This window comes from Symphalangus syndactylus, chromosome 1 (genome assembly GCF_028878055.3).
Source record: "Symphalangus syndactylus isolate Jambi chromosome 1, NHGRI_mSymSyn1-v2.1_pri, whole genome shotgun sequence".
Lineage (NCBI taxonomy): Eukaryota > Metazoa > Chordata > Mammalia > Primates > Hylobatidae > Symphalangus > Symphalangus syndactylus.
Window position 1 is genome coordinate 135,913,330 of NC_072423.2, and position 20,521 is coordinate 135,933,850.

Below are 20,521 nucleotides of genomic sequence, written 5' to 3' on the forward strand. Positions count from 1 at the left end.
TTCTGGAAGAATGGGAGTTAATTTGTTTCTAGCCAAAAACTGTGACGTAAATGTTGCAAAAGAACTGATATAACCTGACAGCCTATAAAGTGCAGGAAGCAAAAAGAAGGAAAGACCAGAAGACAATAGTGGTGAATGCATAGGAGGAGAAGCGGGTTTGCAAAGGAAGATTTATTCATTCAAATATTTAATGAACACTTTTTACAGGGTAAGTATGGTACTAGGACTAGGGATAACAGATAACACAGTCAATACACATAAGGAATCCATGTTTTAAGCAATGGAAACATCAGTACTGTACATCAAATAATTAATGAAACATTAAAATGTGATAAAAGGCATGTAGAAATGTTGCTAACACCTCTACATCCACTCCAGTCTGGTTTCTTTCCTGCATCACGTCGTAAACAGCTCTTGTCAATGTCTGAACCAATGGACCACTTCCTCCATCTTGAAGCATTGTATTCTCATGTTTTCTGTGTATCATGTTCTCTAGTTTTCCAACTACTTCTCTGCTTCTTTTCAATCTCTTTTGCAAGCTCATTTATTTAAACGTGATTTCATTAAGGTCGGGTCCTGCGCTCACTTTCGTTTTTCATGCTCTCTCAGGCAGTATCATTCAACTTCTGGTTTCAATTGCCTTTAATATGACAAGGACGCTCAAATCACCTCTCCAGGCAGGCTTCCCTCTCTACAACCATGTGCCACCCGTCATCAGCCATACCCTTTTCTGGAGCCCTTCTCAATAAGTGTATGTCAGTCTATATCTGCCAGTTAGGATCTATGCATTTCTCAGCTATGTGCTTTCAATGGTTAACATGGTATCCAGCATGCAGTAGTAGTTCACCGTTTACTTAACTGCTGACTGGAACGGAGGCAGGGATTTGGAGAGAAATGCACAGTACCACTCCACATAAGGGGAAGCTGGGTCATTCTGCTTCAGCACTGTGAATACATGACAGGACCGGTGAGCCAAGATACAGGTGAATAGCTTTTCAGATGATAACTTATTACGTGAGGTTTACATAAGATGAGGACAAAGGAGTATAATATGGCAATTAACAAAGATAATTTTTATTTTATTTTTCTGGGTTTTTTTTGTATTTTTGGAATTTTCTACAATGTTTATATACTATTTTTGTAATTGGGGATATTTTTAAAAATGTCAAGTTCTTTGGAAACCTGCCTTATGATAGGGTAAGAGAGAGAAAGGTGTGTATGTGTGTGTATGTGTGTGTGTGTGTATGTGTGCGTGTGTACATATGCATACACACATATACACACAGAATCAGGAGAGTAAAATGTCAAAGGCGACTGACACAGGAGCAGGAGTTCTAGAAGTTGAAACTCCTGGATTTGCCCATATTGCCTTTATTCCTAAGTGACTTTTAGGGAAGAACAGGGCACAAATTATTTACTGAAATGGCCTGTTACTCCTGATTCTCAAGTATTAAAAACAGAAAAGTATTTATGGATAATAAATTTGATAGTAACATATGCTCTCCTGAATTTTAACTCAGTCCACAATCTTTCCTGATGAGTACCAGACATTGACATCCTAGTCAACTAATTCAAGTCATCAAAATAAACCACCTCTCATGAAAATGAAAACTGAGTATTACATTGGAGAAATTGAAAGCATGTTTTATCAAAGGCAATTTGTTTATGATCTGACAGCCTTGAAAAATACAAGGAAATTATGTGTCTCTCACATTAAAATGAAAGGACAGCAGCTTCTTTAGACATCACAGTAATAATGGAATCTCGGGTTATTCAGAAAAAAAAAATCTGTTTATTCTACATGCTGAATATTCCATCTAACTTCCTCTTCTTTGCATTTGCTGAAAAAAAATGCACACTTCTGCACTAGTTAATGACTCATAGAAGAAAGCAATACCACTTTCTTTAAAAAAAAAAATCTTCATTTTTGGTAAAAAAAAGTCACCTACAAAACAACCACAAAAGTCATCAAAGTGTTAAAATCACAAGATACACCAGGTAACAGTGGCTTCCTTCTCCATGAGGATCACAGCCAATGGCCACCATTGCCTTCCTTCTATGCGTGAGCCCTTTGACGTCATTCTTCACGTGTGTGACCCACATAAGCTGGGTTAGTGTAGAGGATTTGCATTCCAGATTCTCAGATATGGTACGAAGTGTCATCCAACTACACATTTATTTGAAGAACTTTTAGTCTCTGCTCACTGTGATAAGAAAAATAGTCAGGAATTCTGTTCATACTTTGGGTAGAACAATCTTATCTGTATCTTGGTCAGTGTTTTTAGATGATCACATATATAGCAACAGAATACTTTACTAGAATATGTGGCACATCTAGTGAAAATAACCTTACAGTGCTTGAATCAGTATAACACTATTAGAACTACAGTCAGTGCTGCTTGTATACTTCAAAGATTCATTTATTCTACTAAAAAAGTTTAAAATTATCCTCTATCAAAACATATTCAGATTTTTAAATGCAATGTCTAGAGGAAAAGCATAGTTATTAACCTGATAACTAGTTTTTTAACACTAGTATTTCAGAGAGCTTGAGTTTCACTAAAGTGATATAGTGATATTTCTTCCTACTTGATATAGGAGGAAATGACACACAAAACAGGAGAATCTCAGGTTGTTTGCAAGGAGTTTTAATAACTAAAATAATAAAAATTTTTTAAAAATCTCACAGTAATGTAGAGGTGACTCCAGAAACTGAAAAAAAAAATGAAGTTCTAGAGTAGTATTTAAAATGAAGCACACTTAACCAATCTAAAAATCCCAAGGTGTGCCAGGTAATAGTGACTTCTTTCTCCATCAGGATCACAGCCAATGGCCACCATTGCCTTCCTCCTATGCATGAACTCTTTGACATCATTCTCCATGCGTGTGGCCCACATAAGCTGGGTTAGTGCAGGGCATTTGCATCACAGATTCTTTGCTTTCTTCCTGTTCAACTGAATGAACCTCGTGGATTATGACGTTTGATCACTACCTTGGTATCTAACAGCATCAATGAGTAAAACACTTCTGAGGCCTGGGAAAGCCGACCCATATGGGATTAGTCTGGAATTCAAATTGTGGGGCTCTGAGTCTAGTGGAATAGAGAGACACAGAACTCTGTCATTTTCTAGCTACATGGTCTCAGGACCTTAGTTTCCTAAAAATATAATTTGGGAAAACCGCACTTCCTTCTAGTGTTGTTTTATTAGCTCCCTTCCTATTTTCCCTACCTACATTTCACAATAGCACTGGGTGAAGTTGACCCCTTTCATGGATGTTTTTTGCCACCCTCTTGGAATAATTAGCTACATGTGCCATAAATGTCTCTCGGTAATACTATAAGAAAGTTTCAGTGAGCACTAAGCAGGAGTTCTTTTTTGGATAACTTACAACTGTATGTGAAAAAGACATTTAAAAATGCTATTTTTGATTGCTGATGTCATGGACATTGGCAAGAATATTGAAGCTGTATATCAAAAAGATATTTTGGGGATAAATCAGCATAAGAATAAAATAGAGCTCCCATAAAATTGAGAGATCTCTTTTGTATCAAAGTATATTTATGAGATAATATTTCAACTGAAATGGAGAAAAAATGGAAATCTATTGCCATTATATTACTATTTTGTTGAGATGGCAATCTTATAATGAAATCTAAAGCTACAGTTCTCATATCCTAAAGTGGATGCCTGCTTGCTTTAATCTTGGTTATCATTATATCACTAGAGCAATCATTAAAATTAGCTTTGGCATTTTTACAATAAGGCAAGCTAGGTTCTATCCACCCACTACCCCCCATCTTCCTTAACTTTTGTAATCCTTTCTCTGTCTCTATGGCTGCCCCGAGAATAAAAGTTCAAAAATATTCAACTGCAATCAGAAATGAGGAGATCATTCGAATCTGGCATTTGGTAATTAGAGTCTTCCCTGAGCCTTGCTAAGTCACAAAGTAGTGCTTAATTCTATTTGACTCTCCTAAACCACAACTTCTGAGACTCTTAGTGATACAGAGTAAGAGGAGCTACTAGTGCTTTTTATCTTGAAGCTGAGTCTGAAAATATAACCCATGGTAACCCTGTGCAAGATCCTAACATCCCAAGGTCTGTTTCCTCATCTTAAAAAAAAAAAAAGTCTCAAACTACAAGGTCTACGGACTCTTTTGAACCTCAAGATTTTATGACTGTGGTAGTCTTTACGTTGTTCCTTAAACTTTAGTCAAATTCCACCGGCATATATTTTGCCTTGTTGGAAGCATTTTTCACTCATATTTATTTCATATTTTTATTTAGGTCTGTACATTTTTGTTTTTTACCTTATGTGCATTTAAAAATCGACAAATTATGACACTTCCATAAATACTAAATTGGCTTCACTTACTTTAAATAGAAGGTAGCCCATAAAAGAAATAGGATGGAAAGCAAACAATGTAATTAAGTCCAAGTTAGATGGCATGGCTTAAGGAAAGCTCTGAGTCTCAAATCTATCTCTCTCAGTTACAAAGAGATACACAACACATAACACCTTCAAATCACCTTTCTTATCAAGAGAATCAGAAGTTTTAGAGCAAAATTGAGAGGGGAATAAAATAATTTCCTCAAAATACAATTTGTATGATTTAAATCACTGCAGATACCACCATTGGTATAGATTCTATTGTATTTGCTGGGAAAAACTTCTGTGGCTATTCAAAACGGGTGTTACATCTTTAGACTCAACTCCAGACAACTGAAGCACTGATACCCTTTATTATTCCTTGTCTCTAAGAAGCATCTCGGAAGTTGTCCTATGTTACACAGTTCTCGTCTGAAAAGCCAAAGGGGAGTTTCACAAACTCTATAAGTTGTATGACTCAAGTTTTATCATTCCTAGTTTTGAACATGTGCATTTAAAAAAACCTTTGAGACATGATTCACATACTCTAAAATTCACCTATTTAAGATGTACAATTGAATTTTCCCATGTATTCACAGAATTTTGCAACTATCACAATGTTCTAATTTGATAATATTTTTATTTTTCCCAAAAAGAAATCCTATACCTAATTAGCAGTAACTCCCCATCTCACCTCTACTGGCCCCAAACATAGGCAACCAATAAGCCACTTTCTGTCTCTAAACATTTGTATATTCTGGACATTTCTTGTATATGTAGAATCATACAATATGTGTTTTTCTGCACTGGCTTCTTTCACTTAGCATAGTGTTCTCAAGGTTTATCCAGGTTACAGCAAGTATCAATACTTATATTTCATTTTATTCACATATCATGATTTAAGCAGGCTTTTATTTTCTGTTATAATGCACAGTGAACATTTTGAACATGTGTCATGTGAACTTAAGTAATCTTGTAGAATATTTTCCGAGAAGTGAGGCAGTTGGGTTATAGAATGTCTATAATTAAAATTTGAATAGATACTGGCCAATTTCACACTAGAAAAAGTTATTTCATGCTACATTCCCATCTATAAGGAATAAGAGTAGAGATTTCCTATGGCTTTGCCATTGCTGGATATTATTGAGGCTACATTTTGTCAATAAAAGGCAAAACACAAAATACAGCTTTTATATGTATTTAAATATTAGTATGCTTGAACACTTTTTTCATTTTCTTTACTGACCATCGCTATATCTTCTGAGAATATCCAGTTCATATAATCTATTTTTCTACCGAATTATTTATATTATTTTAATGGATTTATTGATATAAACACGTTCCATTTTCATTTACAAAAATATTTTAGCTTCATTTATCTTTTGCCATAAAAATATTTTATACTTCTATATTCTTGTTTCCCATCATTGATTCTTGATCCTACTATTATTTTCTGAAGTTGAAAACCACTTTTATTCTATATTAAATTCCAATATTTAGATTTTTTCCAGATGTGCTGTTCTAATGATTTCATTCTTTACTCTTATGCCAGTGCCAAAATGTTTTAATTATTTAAACTTTATTAGAGTATATGCTGTGTTATTAAGTTGGGTAAGTTCTTTTTTCAAAAATTCATATACTTATTCCAACAAATCAACATTAACTTGAATCACTTTTTTCCTCTAAATTTTAAACCATAGTCATTAATACTTAACTAGTATAAAACACCTTTCTCTCCAAAATATAAAATTTAGTGGATCAATATATTGGAATTAAACTGCAACAATAAATTAGAATTATTCCAGCTTACACTTAAGTTTAGATAAAAGCAGCTAGCTCTGAATAAAAAGCAACAGCAAAATAAAATACCAAGAAAGCTGTCTGTGTTCAAATGTTAAAGTACTCAACTGAATGTATAACTACACCAAGCAGAGAAGAAAACAAAGTTACAAAGTCATAAAAAGTACATTAAGTTCAAAATAAATTAGAAAAAAGCAATCAAGTTATTTGGAACTGCTATAGAAATTCTGTTTTAAAATACCAATTGAACTTACCCAATAGATACACTGGAAGATTAAAAATATGATTATAATAAAAGAAATTTATAGTTAAGCAGCATCACATCAATTCCTTATTTTTTCCCAGTACACTTTGATATGTTTACCTTTGCTATTATTTGTATGTACATATTTATCTTTCCCCCAAAATAAGAATGAAGGAAATGATGAATAAATGAAATTTTATTTTCACTGTAATTAGATTTTCCCTCTAAAATGTCTTCTTTTTAAATCACTATGAATTAAACTATAATGTTTCCTTCACTGCAAAAGTTCCAGGCCAAGTATGTTAATCCTTTCTCAGGAAAACTCAGGACCATTCTGGTAATAGTTATGTCTACACAACCTTTGCCAACAGTTAGAAACATGACTTTTAAGGGGATCCATATGATGTACGTCTTTGACTTGTTGAGATAAAGTAAATTTGGCCACTTCTTCCTTACATGAATGCTTCATCTATGTGAATACATAAATTCTGCTTTTACCCCATCCCAAAAGAAAGAGACTTTTCTTACCTACTAACAGCTAAATTACATAAATAATTTCATTTAATCTTCAAGACAACCCTGCAATCTGGGTATCAGTACTCACACTCTACTCATGAAGCCAGCTAGTCTACCTACCTTAACCAAGGTCATGGCTAACACTGCGAATTCAAATCCAGTTCCTGCCATCTACACCCATGACAAACATTATATTTCCCCTTCAGCTTCATTGTTTTCTAAATCAATTTAATTTTTTTCCTTCTGTATTCCAAGAATTAGCAAACTACAAACTGCAGGACAAATGTTGCCTGTTTTTATAAATCTCATTTTACTGGAATGTAGTCACACCATTTGTTTACATATCGACCTGAGCTGCTTTTGCAACACAACAGCAGGGTTGAGTATCTGTGACAGAAGCTGTAGGGTCCATAAAGCCTAAGTATTCATTATCTGGCCCCTTATAGTTTGCAGCCCTCTGCTCTATACCACCCAAGTGTTAGCAGAGAGAAAATAAGACATTCTCTCTCTACAAAATACACATAAAAGAACAATCCGTAGGACCATTTTTATATACAGTAAAACTATAAGTATTGGTTTTTATGTGTATATAATACTTTCAAAATTCATATGCCAAACTACAGTTATATTTGAAGTGGTAGATTATGGAGAACTTCCATGTTTTTCAAAATATTTGTTCAAATGTATTTACTTTTTCTTTCATTACTTACCAGGTATGGATCGTAGGGCAAGTTACTTCATCTCTGCAGTACTCTGTTTTATCTGTAAAATAAGTGGCTGGATTAGACAGTCTTCCAAATCCTGTTCAATTTTAACATTCTATCACTGTATTTAACACCGCTACTCAATTTTCTTATATAATTTAATTTTGATAACTATTTTAATAGGGAAAGATATTTGCCAGGGATCTCACAACTTAAGATTTTCTATTTACCATTTCTAGTGGAATATCATTTTCACCCACAACTCACTTCTTTCAGATTCTGTCAATGTAAACTCTTTCAAGAGAAAAGTCACAGGAATTCTAAGATGCTACCGTAGTTACCAACCTAAGATTATATTTCTCATCAGAGATTACAGCAAACTCTGATTTGGGGGGACAAAGAATTCTCGGCCCTGATTTTGCTTGCTTTTTTAAAAATAGGAGCTTTTGTTGCTGTTCCCCTTCTGTTACTTGTATTCTTTTGTAATTTGTTCAACAGCATCACCTTAAACTTTGTCTCCACAATGCTCATATCCTAGAAGCTCCCATTTCCTCTAAATTTGATTTTGTTTCCAGTTTTATTTTTGAAGCAGCATTACAAATCTTAAAGCATCATTCAATATGTATTCTAATTTCACATGAAATACAAAGTACAGAACATGGTTTTTTAGTCATTTTATGACTACTAAAATGACAAAAGTTAAAAATCAAAACCAGTACCTAGTAAAAGTGAGGTATGGTGAGAGTGGACATATTTCCAGCTAGTGGAAGTCTATATCAGTATGGTTTTTTTCAGGGTATATTTTTCATCATACATCTAAAGCCTCAGGAGTTTAACCAAGCAATTTTACTTTTAGGAGCATGCCCTGAGGAAATAATTAAAAGCAAGGAAATAGATAGGCATCCAAGTATTTATAAAAATGAAAAACTGGAAACAAATGTACATAAATAGTGGCTTAGGTTAACTCAACTGAGATGCAACAATGTAATTAAACACTATGCAGCCACTCAAATTATATTATAAAAAATGTAAAATATCATAGGAAAATTCTCACTCCAAAATGTGGAAAATGGTTGTAAAATAATGTGTATAGTTAGATTTCTTTTACTAATGCACATGTATAAATATTTATGCATGCGTTAGAAAGTGACTGGGATACTGGCCAAGACATTAATACTGGTTATTTCTTGGTGGTAGAATTATGGGTAAAAATTTTTTTGGAATTTTTTGTAACTTTCAAGTTTTCTACACTGATTGCATGTTTTATTACCATAAGAATTATTTAGGAGCTATAAATTACAAATACAAAAATTTTCAAATGTCTAGATTATATTCACTCATAGGGACCTATCAAATCTATATAGAACCAATCACATTTTAATAATTCAAAAATCATGTCATTTTAATGGAATCCAATAACAAATTTTTGATCAATTGTACAACCAATTGGTTTTTGTTTTTATAGGAGAAAATTAAATTAGTAATAATGAACAATAAAGAAAATAATACAATAAGATCATCTACCCCACTCATGCCCCTCTTATTCTGTGTCTTAGGACACTGGGTTTTTTAATTTCAAAGATTTTATTTTAGTAAGTTGTAATAACTATACTTATTTGCTTTTTACTTGGTTTTGGAGATGTCCATCAAAGCTTCATGAGGGCATGGATTATATCTTACTGGTTGATTTAGTACAGATTTCGCATTTGTTCAATGGCCAGAGATAAAAGAACAGAACTGTGTAAGCTTTATACAATCTTAAAACCAAAAGTCATTAGATTAGTCAGTTCCTTTAACCTATAAAGACCCTTTTGTGGCAAAATGTTCCCTGAATTTCACCACTTGGAGTTTATACAACCCAACCACACAAAAGCAAAGCATACTATATCAACATCCAAGATATTTATGAAAATCACGACCATTAATCTTTATGACTGAGGGAAAGTTAACCTTCTTTACCTATACTGCCATTATTTAATTTTATGCCTTTAAAAGATTACATCTGATAAATCAGCCATAATCACAACTTTGAACTCCAAACATAATTAACCAAATGGCAACTCAGTGCCATTTAGGTGAAAGTTAATGGACAGGAAGTTTATGCTCTAAAGTCAATTTTTATAACCTAAGCAAAGTGGAAGTGCAGTACATAATTCAATATTGGTTTGGGCAGCATCAAGAGGGGAATAGTTTAATTCAGAAAAAAGAATCAAATATAATGATAATTGTTTAGAAGTATATCTTTGTATCACAATTCTATATACATCATTTTTATTTAAGTAATAATTCAATTTCTGTAAGAGCTCTTTTAGAAGGCTTTATCGGTCAAGTTCTGAATGCACTTTTGAGGGTAAAAAATTCAATTTATTTTAAAATGATAGTTTAGCTTTCTCAATCATTTAGAATAGTCTTCTTCTAGTAAGTCTGAATGAATAGGGACTCATCATATTCTTAAAATAAAAAAGCAAGCATGAGTATAAATCAAAAGCCAAGAAACTGAAACAAAAGAAGTCCTTTTCATTTTTCCTTTGAAGCTGTTCTCATCCCATAGGGTCCACAAATGAGTAAGCCTTTCCTATGCCAAGTCTTTCAAAGCAAAAATTGGAAGTGGAAAGTTACTCAATTAGCTGGCAAATTCAGCCAGTGTGGCAAGCCAATCTAGATTAATTGAAGCTTTATTTTTGTATCTATTTTTGCTTATGATTTTCCTAAGAGATTAGGAATTTAAAATTCAGTCCCAAGGACAAGTATTTTGTTTCGAATTTTAAGTGTGGAAAAATGGCCAGAATACTGAAACCCAACTCTCACTCTCAAATATAATTTGAAAAATTATGGAGATAATCACAAGTCCCTTAATGATGGAACATCTTACATTAAAGTCATGATGGGAACACAAGAATGCTTATTGCAAAAGAATCCTAAGATTCTATTCCTGACTGGCTTATGACTGCCAACACAGGCTGGTTTGTGGGTTCAACGCAATAATCATGGAAGATTCAGCAGAAATACTTATACTCTTTAAATAAAACAGTGGGACCATTTAGGCTCAGCCCATAAGCTTCAAGACTGAAAGCTAAGACTTTCAGTAATCTACCCGATTATGGATGATGAATCATGGCAGAAATCCCAAGGTACATGGGAAACATACTGGGGAGTGCCACTACGAAATACAACTTCTGAACATCTGACAATGAAGGCTCATACACTAACCATATAGTTTACTTCAAAGCTTAGTCATTAGTGCTACAGTCAATCGATTTACACAGACTTCAGTGGGTCACTCGTCATTAAGGAATTTTTTCTCTAATGATGCTAAGGAGGGGCAAAGGAAGAATTGTATCAAGATAGTAGTTGGTCTTTAAGAGACAACATTATATTTTGCTGAATAATTAAAAGAATTCCATCCTCTCAAAATGCTGGCAAAACTCTCAGCCAAAATAAGGGTTGAATTATCTTATCATATATACAAGTATGTATATCGTATGATACACTGAGATACATACAAGTATATAAATTGGGTATCTATTGGGTATATACTTAAGAATTCATTATAATGAAACTGCTACTAAGAGGATCTATTGCTCTGGGACAGATTCCCAACTTTTAAACTTGTGGCAAGAATCCAGTAGATTTAAGCACTCTTCTCCTTTTGTATTTGCTTTCTCTATTCTAGAAAGTTTTCTGTAATTGTCCAAACAATATTTATGCACATATTAAGGTCATTTATTTTAGACAGGCAATGTTGCAAACTGATAGGCTACTGGGCAAATTATGTTCACAAAATATACTTTTGAGCCAGTATTCTTCAAGATCGAATTTTATTGCTTTTAGATGGGAATCTCTGTGGCTTTCCAGAAGCTTTTCCCTCCCCTGATGTGCTACACTCAGCCATTTGGAAGCTTTCTCTCACTGAGGTTATCTGCTTGGCCTCTGAAGGCAGCTGAGATGGCTACCCTGCTCCTGATTTGTTTTCCTAATTTAGGCTGCCTAGTTTGTGTTGATTCTCTTTGACCAGCCTGTTACCAGCAGGAAATAGATCTCCTGACCCCCTGAAACCTCTCCCTGCACATCGGGCTTTGAAACAAGATGACACTAAGAGTTGGGCATGTTTCCCGGCAGGGTAATAGGGAGTTCTTTACTGTTGTGACAGATTGGTTAGATTAAACTCTGTTCCCACAGCATTTAACGATAATCATGGAGTAGCTAACATGACTGGTGTGGCAGATGCTGTCAGAGAACTGCCCACATGTCCCCAGATCCCTTTACCATCTTAGAACATGCCAGCTCCCCCATGTACTTTCACTCCCAACAGCCAGCACCTGGGACTCTTTTTGGAGGCTTGCTGCATAGAGGAGGTTTAAATACACCAGCTTCCTGGTTCCTGGTTGTGATGATTCCGGGGTATGCCCTACCCTCATTCCAGAGCCACCGAGCAGGATCAAACCAAAGTTACTCTCTATGTAACTTTGCTTGCTACTGTCCCTTTATTGGCCTCCTCTTTCCAGTCCCACTCCTCCCCAGTTCCTCCTAATAAGTTTTCCCCCAATCTTCATCACAAGATCTATTTTCTGGAGAAAGCTACTTAAGACAGCTAGTTTCCCAAATTTGTAAAGAGTAAGGATAATGGGTAGCCAACTCTTCCACAGACCCTGTAGTTTCCATAAAACAAAGTATTGTAACTCAAGCTGGAACTTGTGCAAATTATATGTACCATCTCTGTATATACATCATACTTTCAATTCTTAAAGGCCTTCAGTGCATAAATCAGTTACACAATGATGCTTGTTGTTGACAGCAGAATTATTCATCAAATACATTCATGGTACTTGGCAGGTACTCCATGACAAGCCAAATTTGCAATAATATTCAAAAATATCTGCCACTATCAACGAACTATGGGATACCTCACAAGGTCAACTTCATCTTCTTTTTTAATTTACCAAATGACAGGATTAATCTACAAATCCAAATCCCTAACCATGACACGGTTGTGTATTTTAAATTTTGAATAATATTTCTGAAACTTTGGCTTTTAATTTGTTACTCCTGAGAATTGCTTTTGAGCAAAAGCAGAATGAATAAATGCTAATGATGTATAAGTCCCTGGTTTCAGAGACCGGTGTCACAATTTTCTAATACATCAAGTATTTAAAGACTGATGAGACAGTATATTATATCTACATGGTAATTTAGTTCAGAATTCACAATTATTTTATTTTCAGTATTAATTGCTTTTGTCTCTCAATAAATGACTCTGTAGGAAGTGGAATTCAATTTCATTCATTTTCAATAATCGAGATTGCTTTGAACTAGCTCAATAACTCTCAGCTCCTCTTGGCCTTCAATATATTGCTAGTGGTAGCACATAAATAATCTGGGTTTTCTTTTCAGATTCCAAAGCAGGGTTGTCTGGCCTTTGGCAAAACAACTAGGTAGACACACTTTGTGTTCCATGTTTCCAGCTCTTTTGCTATGCTCTACTCAGCATCCACAGTTTCCCTGCATCTCAGGTTTCTCCTGCTCCCCCTTTCCCCTCAGGGGCAAGTGCTAGGAAATATTTATATACACACAGCTGAGAGTCAGCCTTTCTGACTTCACTCATCCTGTGCCTTCTGTCTGAAGTAGCTTTCTGCCTTCAAATCCAGATATAAAAAGTGAGATCATGGTTCACACCAACCACCACCATCTCCACAGTGCTCCTGCAGACCTCCCCAGGTAGAAGAGGGCATTCAGCAGCCTCAGGACTTCTCTGTATCTCTCTTATGCTTCTTCATCTCCCTACACTGATTTAGAGGCATTCACATGGCTCCCCCAACTAGTACACAATCAATTTCTTAAGGGTATGAATCACAAGCCATCCATCTATTTATCTCACGTAGTGCTTAGCCAAGTTCCCTGTCAAAAAACATCTCAATGAATAAACCAATGGATGAATTAATGTATCCACATTTGGTTTAAAAGAGGCTTGTCTATGAGTCTACATTTTAGACACATAAAACTACTTCTTTCAACACAAGTCTCACTAACTCACCTCAGAGCCTTTGTTTATTCATAGGTTTTAGCTTTGATCAAGCCGTAATGGAACTGTGTCCACATGGACTCCCCGCCCAACCCCCATGAAACCAAGAACTCCTCAAGAGCAAGGACAATGACCTGCACCAGGCCCAGAGTAGGAGCACAAGCCATATCTGTAGGATGAATGGGATTACAATGCCCTGTGATTTCATATGTTCCTTTCCAAAGATACATTTCAAAAGATGAGTACAGGCAGAGCACTTCATGGACTACTGCATTTGAGGTCACATTCTTAGATCAGTAAGGAAGAGAGATGGTAGCCTTCCTCATTAACCCTAACCTTGCTCCAGTTCCATAACTGATTTGGGTACTCTACAGAAACTCTATAGAAATTTTTTCACCTCACATTCAAAGCAAAGTGATTTCCAAAAGCACTAACCCATCAGAACTCCATCAACATTTATGGAACACATGGGCTATATTTATTGGCCTGAGTGTTCTTTGTATTTGTTTGCAAGTCACTTTCAAAAGTGTTGTAACTGTTTTCCTCCACAGCTTACAGATGCCTAGAGGAAAGGACATCTGACTTTTTTAAACCAAAGTTCCGGCAGGAATGGCAATGCAAACTTTGCATTTGTCTCTTAGGAACTGCTGCCAAGGATTCAATTCAATTCAACTCAATAAACATCTACTATGGACCTGCTAGGCAAAGGAAACTGCTTTTGGATTAAGGATGTGTCAGATATAAATGGAACCCAATTCTTACCCCTAGGAAAGCTTGCAGTCTTGTGAGAGAAAAAGACAGGTAGGTGACCATGTGTGATACAGGCAGAGGCTGGAAGTTGCAGCAGATTGTCTTAAGAATAAGTCGTTTAATGTGATTGTATGAAGGGATAAAGTTAATTATCACCATCAAACCTTGTCATAAGCCACACTCCCTTGTAGTCCAGGGGTGCTGCTATTTACTAGGTTAATTACGTGGTTTCAACTGCTTAAAAACTATAATCACTCCCCTCAGCCTACTCCACTTCTTTTCCCCTTTCCTTAAGGATACTTTCCAATTTTCAATGTTTCAATTAATTTTCACTCTGAACTCACATCTCAACTAAATTGGAATGCTCCAAACTATAAACATGCTATTAAAAGTTGGGTCCAGGCAACCTAGAGGAAGGACAATCTCATTGCTTCTGCCAAATTGTCTTCTTTCTCAGCATCTCACAATCTAAAATCTTTTTTTTTTTTTTTCTGTGACTATTTTACCTCTCACTTGTGACCCCACTTTTACTACTCCTGGCTTCTCTTCTCTTGTCATACCCAAGAAGTCACATATGTATGTCTAGATGGAGAACACAAAACTACCTCTGGTGTAAGGGAAGAATGCTTTAGGATAAAGGTAAGAGAATATGATTATTAAATTGCAATCTACTTTACTATTTTCACCTGTAAAACTGCCTGCATGCACTAACCTTCAGGAAAATACTTTCAATTATAATCTATCCAACTTTTCCGTACTGCTATGTGGTTCTCCATCTAGTCCATCTAAAAGAGTTAAGACATTTCCTACCCTATTTCAGTTTATTTTTGTACATTTGTCATAAAACATGAAAATACATCTACTTACATTTAAATTTTAAATGAAGAAAAAATAATTTTTAGTATCGTATGCCCCAAATATTGCATGGGATTTACTTACACTAAAATGTATTTTTTTATATACAATTCAAATTTACTTTGGTATCCTATATTTTTATTTGTTAAAGCTAGCAGTTGTACTTCTCTGTATCTCAAAATTGAGTTTCAATGAATCTGTAATAGAATTTTGGAGGCAGTTAGGTGTGATGGTCAAGAGTAGAGGCTTTGGAATCATATACACAATGGGATGCATCCTCTCTGCCACATATTGTGATAATAAGGGCTTTAAACAAATATTCTTGTGCTCTTCTCCTCAGGATGGATGTAAGATACATACCACCTCCTCTGTCCAGTTTAAGTTAGGTACAAGCCAATTAGCTTTGGCCAATGAAATGGGTATGAGGACCTCTTCCCGTTTTCTTCCCTTAGTGCTCACAAAAGCATATACCGAGATGGAGCCTCCATTAGCCTGGGTCCCTGAGTATCCACAATAAACAAAACATCTTATACTGTGCCTGTAGCATGAGTGTCAAATATATTTGGGAGGTAGAGAGAGGGTTAAATTAGAGAAACTGGTAGGATAACATAGCTTTTGTGGGAAAGTCTTTTCACACAGAATCCATTTCTCACCATTATTTGTACCTGTTTCTTTCACAGTCCATTTAAGATGCTTCCTCCCTTCAAGCATAGAAGTAGTTTCTCATCTGCATAAATTCTTAGCTTGGCCATGTTCTCTCCTCTATCATACCCCTTTCTCTCTGTGCTTATGATTGCTTATCTTGCATTATTTTGTTTATACGCTTGTCTCATGGTCTTTTCTGACCTATCTATCATCTAATAGCTCACTATTCGTAATGAATAATAGTATTTTCAAAAAGATTGATTAAATTGAATGTGTAGTCTTATTTTTACACATGTAGGTAACAAAGCTCTATTAACAATAAAACTTTTTCCTTTACTAATTCAAAGACATACTGCTTGATCTTTGCAAATAATCTTATTCTCCTCTCTTCTATTTTTATGCATATAGGATTCAAAGAGGCTGGATTCTACTTTGGTTTTTAGGCATAAAGCATCTTTAGACAGTTCTTTGAAACTACTTACAAGCTTCTTTTTTCTTTCTTTCCTTATAATCCTCAGGTCAGGGCCTATCTTAATGCTGGAAACACTCCCTTTCTCCTACAATAACAAATATAATATTCACAACAACAATTACACGTTTCTGTTCCTCCCCCATACATGTATGTACCTTATCTGTGTCTTAATACCCTTGACAGGTGATTTAAACTCTACTTTATCTCAACACCTGCTTTTCCTCTGTGATAATCAGACATTTTCATTTACAATTCTACTCCTTCCTTTTCTGTGGCTTCAGAAAAGGAAGCCGTTTTCTACTTGTGTTAAACATGGCATATCAAAGATACACATTTATCTCTACCTCCTCCCAAAAGCCATAAATCCACAAAGTTAAAGAGAATGAGAGATGAGACAACAGTAAATGAATGATGTCAAATTTTTAGAAGCTGGAAAGCATATGGGAAACTTGGCACACCAGAAAGAATTAAAACAAACTCTTTGTTGAGTTGAAGAGGAGTGGATGGTCAACAAGAAGCAAGTTCATTTATATGACAGAGATAAATGTCTTCCTAGTTTATGGCATTTTCATATGTAAGCAATATTTGCATATTCATAAATGTTGAATATTGATTAAATAATTATGATATAACTATATTGGAGAATGGGGGAGGAAAAATGAGCACACAAATGTGACATGAAAGAGTTAAATCTTTTTCTATAACTGGATGCCAGGAAATGACTAAAATGAATTTTTAAAAGTATAACAAGGAATTTAGAAATATTGGAATGAAATACAAGAAACTTGCTGAAAAGCCGAAAATGGTTGCCTCAGGGGAGCAGGAATCAGTGGTGGAAAAGGGTGGAGTAGTGTTAAAAGGCTTATAGAACTATTTGACTTCTTAAACTGAATACACATAATACTTTTTCTCTAAAATCAAATCACTTCACTTGTGTGTAAAAGAATGAGAGTTAATTTTTTTTTTAAATCATGAGTCTTTTGAGAAGTAAAGATTTAATTAGAAGTATTATGGTTCTTATCTTTGGGGTTGATCCTTGTGTAAAATACTGACCATTTCACGATGACTTTGGTCATAAGGTGATACAGTGTGTCTTATCTGCTTGAAAGCACCTCACCTTGACATAGTAAATGTGCCTTCTAGACTCTTTCCACAGCCACAGCCTGGGAGTCAAGGAGAAGCAGAGATTTCTAGGTTTGACCATTGCATAGTCATTTCAATGTACAATCTTCTGTGTTGTCACACAAAACGCTAAGCCCAGAAACTTGTCACATTCATACAAGCTTGGCACATGCTTTTCCGTATTTCCAAAATACCCTTCCTCACCCACCTAGAAAAGTCAGCCTTTAAAATCCGGATTAAATACCATTTCCTTCTATGAAACTTTTCTTCCCCAAATAGTTAATAGTGTCATCTTCCTAGGTGTAATATTGCTCACCACATCACTAACAACAAATTACCTGTCTACGTGTCTTTCCCTTTACTAGAGGTCTATGAGAGAACTATATTTTGCTTTTTATTCACAATGCCAAAAATATGTATCAAACAAATAAACAGTTTCAGTAAACTGGGCGGTTTCAAGGATGAAATTTGAAGGGAATCATCCATAGTTAACACATCAGTTTGGATTAGTTGTATCTTCAAACAAATGTGAAGATGCTGAGCTAAAATAATATCCTTAATTTTTTAATTTTATTTTTTCATGTTGTATTCTCTTTATATAGTTATTTAGAAGTCTGACACCAATAGGATGCTTTAATTTTTAACACTACATAAAAAGCTTGTGGTATAGACATACACATCTACAGAGGTAAAATACTCAAAGTGTACATTCCTGCCTTTATGAATCTCACAACCTATTCCAGTAAGTCTCCCACCTTTTTCATGACAAGAACCTCAACTGGAAAAAGAATAGTCAAGGAGATGTAAATAAGCAAGGATAATTTGTCAGGCCAAAGCATACATATTCTACCATATTCAAGGCTGAAATTCCTAGAACCCTAAATCAATACTTGGCAAACTTTTCACAATTCTAAGCCAAGTCACGTGAATGCTAGAGTCTGTAGTAGTAGAAGACAAATTTCTTCAGATTTGGCAGAGGGACCTGTTTCTTGATGAGCTTCAGCCCGCCCTTTGAAGCCCATTTCCTGATGAGCCTATTTCCTTTCTCCCAGTTCCTTATTTCTTCCACAGGCATCCCTAAAATGTCTCACTGCTTCTATTGAGATACTTCGACCTAGCCTAATCCACAAAACTTCTCCAAATCAGCTGAAAACTATGGCTCATCTTTCTGTATCGGGGCAATTATATAATTTACTGAAATAAAATTAAAAGTGGTCTTGCGGCCGGGTGCAGTGGCTCATGCCTGCAATCCCAGCACTTTGGGAGGCCGAGGCAGGTGGATCACAAGGTCAGGAGATCGAGACCATCCTGGCTAACACGGTGAAACCCTGTCTCTACTAAAAATACAAAAAATTAGCCAGGTGCGGTGGCAGGCACGTATAGTCCCAGCTACTGGGGAGGCTGAGGCAGGAGAATGGCGAGAATGCGGGAGGCGGAGCTTGCAGTGAGCCGAGATCATGCCACTGCACTCTAGCCTGGGCAACAGAGCAAGACTCCATCTCACACACACACAAAAAAAGTGGGCTTAATTTCTTTCTCTGCAGAAATATGCTGTTTTTAATCCCCTAAAATTATCGAAGTATGGCCAGATGAACCCTAACAATCAGATAAAGACCAAAGAAATCTGAAAGTAAGTGCTTTTGGCCAGAGAAACCACTAATTTTCTGCCATCGCAAAAATTAATCAGCATACACAGAATGTCCCAGAAATGTAGACACAATTATAAATATTTTTAGAAAACAAGTTGAGTGAAGATGTATAAGCAAACCTGTATAATGAAATAAGCCCTTGACAGAATAATACATTCCTTCAAAACAGGACAATATTTTGCATTTATTAACATGTATTCATATAGGAAAGTTTTGTGTACTTAACTGAGATATCATATATTGGATGGGGGTCAGAAGAGTGCTTTATACAAAACATCAAGGTACAGCTATTTAGATCAACCAAGTAGGAAATCCAGATTGGTAACTTAGATGGCCCAAATCACCAAGTTAAGCATTTTTCAATCCAGTGCTTTTCACTAAGTAGATAATACTTATACTAAATGAAGAGATGAAATGAGCGATTATCCTGTGTATGAGTCTGTTCTCAAACTGCTAATAAAGACATATCTGAGAATGGGTAATTTACATAAAAAAGAGGTTTATAATGGACTTACAGTTCAGCATGGCTGGAGAGGCCTCACAATTACGGCGGAAGGCAAAAGAGAAGCAAAGTCACGTCTTACATGGCGACAGGTGAAAGAGCTTGTGCAGGGGAATTCCCATTTATGAAACCATCAGATCTCATGAGACTTATTCACTACCATGAGAACAGTACAGAAGAAACCACCCCCATGATTCAATTATCTGTACCTTGTCCTGCCTTTTACAGGTGGGGATTATTACAATTCAAGGTGAGATTTGCGTGGGGACACAGCCAAACCATATCATCCTGCTGCTCTATACAAGCAAAACCACCTGCATAATTCAGGTGAGAAATGCAGATAGACAGTATGGTACAGTGGGAAGAGTAGGTATTGGAATTCAAAGGACTTAGGTTCAAATTCGTTGAGCCTCTCTGTTTACTTATTTGCAAAAACAGGGAAAACAAAAGACCTACTATATTGAGTGATTGAGAGAGAGCACTTAGCATAGGCTAAATTCATAGTGGTGATTACTCCAAAATATGCTACTGCCCTTCATTTCGCCACGTACACAATGGCCTCTAGTTACTATGAAACGCCGTGTTCCTTGACATTTGCTATGACATCCAATATAGTAGATGTAGAGTCTGAGTGAATCCTTTAAAAACTCCTTTTCTTTTTCACAGGTTTCTTTTACATAAACATTTTTTTTTAATGAATTCCCCAGCTTTTCCTTATGGATTGTGCCCCTGACCTAATTACATAAGTACCTGATGGGCTGGAACGCTTCCAAAAGGGCCTCTTAGGAAAAACAATCTGAAAGGTTTTCTTCTCCTTCTTTTGTAATTACATAATTACTCAGCTGACTAATATGAGTCACCATGTGCCATTC

General features: G+C 35.5%; 1 protein-coding gene across 2 annotated transcripts in view; it reads right to left on the minus strand.

Annotated features, from left to right (window-relative positions):
* RARB (retinoic acid receptor beta) overlaps nucleotides 1–20,521 on the minus strand; it is a 775,478-nt gene that overhangs the window by 536,451 nt on the left and 218,506 nt on the right. For both annotated transcript variants that reach the window (XM_055285590.2, XM_055285582.2), the window contains one exon: nucleotides 7,642–7,693. The gene's annotated coding sequence lies outside the window, so the exon portion shown is untranslated. The remainder of the gene's footprint in view (nucleotides 1–7,641; nucleotides 7,694–20,521) is intronic.